The sequence below is a fragment of the Ictalurus furcatus genome, chromosome 18 (genome assembly GCF_023375685.1).
Source record: "Ictalurus furcatus strain D&B chromosome 18, Billie_1.0, whole genome shotgun sequence".
In the NCBI taxonomy this organism is placed as follows: domain Eukaryota; kingdom Metazoa; phylum Chordata; class Actinopteri; order Siluriformes; family Ictaluridae; genus Ictalurus; species Ictalurus furcatus.
Window position 1 is genome coordinate 9,182,501 of NC_071272.1, and position 5,493 is coordinate 9,187,993.

At 37.4% G+C, this 5,493-nt stretch overlaps 1 long non-coding RNA gene across 5 annotated transcripts in view; it reads right to left on the reverse strand.

Moving 5' to 3' along the window:
* LOC128622763 (uncharacterized) overlaps nucleotides 1-2,562 on the reverse strand; it is a 13,994-nt gene extending 11,432 nt beyond the window's left edge. For all 5 annotated transcript variants that reach the window (XR_008388445.1, XR_008388446.1, XR_008388442.1 and 2 more), the window contains exon 1: nucleotides 2,363-2,562. This is a non-coding gene — a long non-coding RNA (uncharacterized LOC128622763). The remainder of the gene's footprint in view (nucleotides 1-2,362) is intronic.
* Nucleotides 2,563-5,493: the final 2,931 nt, after the last annotated feature.

A 5,493-nucleotide genomic window follows, 5' to 3' on the forward strand; every position in this document is an offset into this window, starting at 1 on the left:
CTAACACACACACACACACTAACCCACGCACACACTCTAACACACACACAATTACACACACACTAGCACACACTAACACACACACTAACACATACACACACACACTCACTAACACACACACACACACTAGCACACACACGCACACTAACACACACACACACACTAAAACACACACACAGTAACACACGCACACTAACATACACACACTAACACACACACACGCACACTAACACACACACATACATACACACTAACACACACTAACACACACACACTAACACACACACACACTAACACACGCACACTTACACACACACACTAGCACACACTAACACACACACAAACACACGCACACTTACACACACACACTAGCACACACTAACACGCACACTAACACACACACACACATACACACTAACACACACACACACACTAACCTACACACAATTACACACACACACTAACACACACTGTGTGCTACACACTAACACACGCACACGTACACACACACACTAGCACACACTAACACACAAACACACGTACACTTACACACACACACTAAAACACACACACAGTAACACACGCACACTAACATACACACACTAACACACACACACGCACACTAACACATACACATACATACACACTAACACACACTAACACACACACACTAAGACACGCACACACACTAACACACGCACACTTACACACACACACTAGCACACACTAACACACACGCACACTAACACACACACACACACACACTAGCACACACACACTAACCCATGCACACACACTAACACACACACACACACTAGCACACACACACACACTAACACACACACACACACACTAAAACACACACACAGTAACACACGCACACTAACACACAGACACGCACACTAACACACACACATACATACACACTAACACACACTAACACACACACACACTAACACACGCACACTTACACACACACTAGCACACACTAACACACACACAAACACACGCACACTTACACACACTCACTAGCACACACTAATACACACACGCACACTAACACACACACACACACTAACCCACACACTAACACACACACACACTAACACACGCACTTACACACACACACTAGCACACACTAACACACACACTAACACACACACACTAAAACACACACACACAGTAACACACGCACACTAACACACACACATACATACATACTAACACACACTAACACACACACACACACAAACACACACACACTAACACACGCACTTACACAGACACACTAGCACACACTAACACACACACACATACACACACATGCAAACACACACACAAACACACACACACACACTAACACACAAACATACACACACTAACACAAACACACACACACACACTCACTCACACACACACACACACACACAAGAAAATCAGCACCAAAAAAACTAGTTAAAAATTGGAATAAACTAAGACGGTTAGGTTTGAGTTCGTGATCAGTTTCTCTGACCGACATCATCAATTTTAATAACCAGTAAGTGAACATTTTAATCTGTGACATCATCACAGAACAGGAAGGGAAGGCGAAACCTTGTGACATCATCACAAAACAGGAAGTAAAATTTTAAACTCATCTTACATCACTCTGATAACCGGAAGTGGAAGCGAAAATGTATAAAAAATAATGAAGTAAATAATATTGAAAACTTGAAAGAAAATAAATAAATTTTATACATTTATCTTTTTTAAATGTAAAGTAAATTTCACACTCTGGAAGTGTAAAGACAAAATACAGCATCAACGCTTTTCTTCAGTTTATAATAAATATAATAATAATAATAATAATAATAATAATAATAAGTAATATATAATAAATCTGATATAACTGCATTATGAAGCATCACAATCAGTTTATAAAATGATTTATATTTATATCATCTTTATAACGAGTTAAAGCATCCTGTCGTGTCACTCGATTTCTCTATCGCTTAATTGCCACCTTAGTCTCTATTCTTGTGTGTGTGTGTGTGTGTGTGTGTGTGTTTTAGATTACACTCCACTCAATCAATAATGAATGAAGCAATTAGCTCGAATTATTAAGCATCTCGTGAAGCTGCAGTTCTCCAATCCATCATGAGTGTGTGTCCGATTAATCAGACCTCCTCTCGAGACTCGGGCCAATGGCTCTTCTATCACACACACACACACACACACACACACACAAAATGTCCTCACTAAAGAAAAAGTTGTTTAAAGGAGAAACAGCTTTAATGATGTCCTTATAGATGTTATAAAATGTGTTAGCTAACAAACGTGTGTGTGTGTGTGTGTGTGTGTGTGTGTGTGTAAGTGCCCTTACATATCAGAGGGTGCTCGCTCCTTTTTCGATAATTATCCATGACACAATTTTATAATTAGCTTTAATAACATCACCATGGCCACAAATAATCCTCTCTGATTGGCTGTGAGTCATTTTCCTGCAGTACATCAGAATGCCTTTGAAGTTAATCCAATCAAATCCTTCATAACAGCTTTAATCTGATACAGTGTAACCATGACAACAAATGTAAATAAAGTGTAAATAAACATACTTCCTGTTTCCTTTCTACATGACATTTCCTGTTTACTTCCTGTCTCTTTTCTATTTTTCATGTTTACTTCCTGTTTCTTTTCTACATGACATTTCCTGTTTACTTCCTGTTTCATTTCTACATCAAATTTACTGTTTACTTCCTGTTTCCTTTGTACATCATGTTTCCTTTTTATTTCCTGTTTCTGTTCTGCATCACCTTTCTTGTTTCCTTTCTGTTTTGTTTTTACTGCATGTTTGTTTCACTGTAAAGTTTGAAGCCGACTTAAAAAGCTTGTACAAAACTTATGAAGTGAAATTTAAATAAATTTTAATATTTACACCCTTAAGTAAACTTTAGATATTGAAATGAACCTGAGCATCAGATTGACTCAGTTATATGACTAATGATGTATTTAAGTCTCTTCACGCATGTTCTCGGGGTGTTTATTTACAGGATATCTACTGTATGAAGTCACTGGTCTGAATCAGAAACGATCCTTCTAGAGGACATCGTGTGTTATTTTTCTCTCCATCGTAACTAAACAGGTGTAACGAGAAGCTTGTTAATGGTTCAGCTGACATAGGACGATTGACGCAGCCCTCATCTGCATATAGATTAACCCGTCTTTATTATCACAGCAGCGTCTCCTCACTCGGCTTTGTGGAAGTGCTTGGCCTTGATGTGTTTTAACACGAATTTACTTCCTGTTTCCCTCCTCTTTTATGTTTCTATTCAACTTTTTTTTCCTGTTCCTTTTCACTGTTCTTTCTACTTTCTACTTCCTATTTACTTACTTATACTGTTTTAAAAAATTATAAAATATTCAAACATTATAGTCAAAGGTCATGATTTATCTCAGAAATAAGCTATTAAACCAGATGTTTCCTTGGAATTCCTTTTTTTTAAGTGTTAAGAGACAAATCCTTTGACGCTTTTAAGCGAATTAGGATCATTACATATAAAACAACAGTTTCTAGTTAACTGACCATCTGAGGAACAGCGTGTGGAGGAAGAATTATAGACTAATATTCAGAGTGGGCTGTAAAATAAGGAGATAACAACTCAAAATAAGGAGATATTAAGCTGAAATAATGAAATATTTAGTTGAAATAATGGCAAAACAGCTTGTGTTTCAGGGCTTCCATACAGCTGATGTAGAATATTTTACTGTTGCCTGAATGCGATATTGATGCTGCTGCAGAAATGTTCTCGCGCCATCGAGAAGCTGCCAATTACCGTCAACCAATTAGCTCTCTCCTGACCTTTCTGTGCTCCGCATAACGACAGTCGAAAAGCGTAACGTTCAGCCGCTGACATTCTCCTGTATAATGAGGAAAAATCTCCAGCATGAGTTTCAGGAAGAGGAAGCGATAATTCAGAATCCACCAACAAACCCTTTACCATCACCGTCACTCTTCATTCTGAAACCAGCACCGAAAGATTTGACTGGCTGAGAGCTTAACATTACGTTACTTGGTGTGAATCATGGACTCCATCGCACCGGGTCTTAAATTAATATGAACGTTCATAATAATAAATTTTTTTTTAAAAACTGGAGATTAATTTATCTCAGATTAATTTAGCTGGCTAACAGGAAGGAGTTAATTCACGAGTTACCCTGTTTACTAAAACTAGTTTGTGAGTTTACTATGTTTACTTTAAAACTTTGTGAGTTAGCCTTTAATTTACTATAAATCTAATTCATAACGTTTATATGACACAGAAACTGAATCACTGAACTGATTCTGATTCAGTGAGTGAGTTAAATGATTCAATCGCAGTGGATCTTGGATTCAGCTCATGTTTAGCTTTTCAGACAAATACAGATGACAATGTTAACGCTAGATTTTATACAATGTTCTGTTTTATAAGGATTTGTAGACATTTGGAGATATTAACCTGGTAACAGTAACGCAGCAGAAACGCCACACGGCGTTTAGTTCGGACTGACCGCGTCGACCGATTCGTCACCAAAGAATCAATTGAACAGAATGATTCATTCACTACTACAGTGTGTATGTTTACATACAGCAGAAATCTGGTTTTGTGAGTGTGTGTATGTGTGTGTGTGTGTGTGTGTGTGTGTGTGTGTGTGTGATGAGTTATAAAGGGAGCTCAGAAATAGACCCAGAAATGGAGGAAGTTGAGGAAAGCGTGAGACTTCAGCGCTGTAACTGAGTTAATTGAGTTTGGCACTGAGACGTGTGATTAACAGTCTCGACTATTTCAGAGCCGGAAAACTTCACCCGCGATCTGTTCGTATAAATATATAAATATATCGTATAAATTATTTTTGGAGCAAAACGCACATTAAAATAGCGAGCAGCTGACGCTAACTCACACCTCACCGCTAACGCTAATGAGAGTGTTTCAGTTTTTTTGTTCATTAAAGATGCTGTAATGCTAGTTTATGTTGATGTCAGGTTCGTTCTGATGCTCAGTGTGTGTTGAGATTTTAAAATGTCAGAACGGCATGAGTGTTATGATTATGCTTTTCTTTTTCCACTCCTTCTTTCTCTTTCTTACTCTATGTATTTCCTTCTTTCATTATTAAAATTGTATTGTTTATCAGCAGCAACTCTGTTCCTTTTATCCTTCTTTCATTATTGTATTTTGGGGGGTTTGTTTTATTTATTCATTTACTTACTTATTTGTTCTTGTTTTTAACTTTATTAATTATTTATCTACCAACCCATTTTTCTTTCTTCTTACTTTCTTCCCTTTCATTTATTTATTTATGTTTGTTTGTTTGTTTTCTAATGTTACCCTGACAACCACTGTCTGATCATCACTGACTTTAGCTAATTTAGCTAGCTATGTAACTTAGCACACAGGTTCTCTAGGCAAAAGTGTCCGGTGTACTACATTGTCATCCTCTAGTAATTTGCATATCAGTCTGTGATTGGTTCAAAGCTGT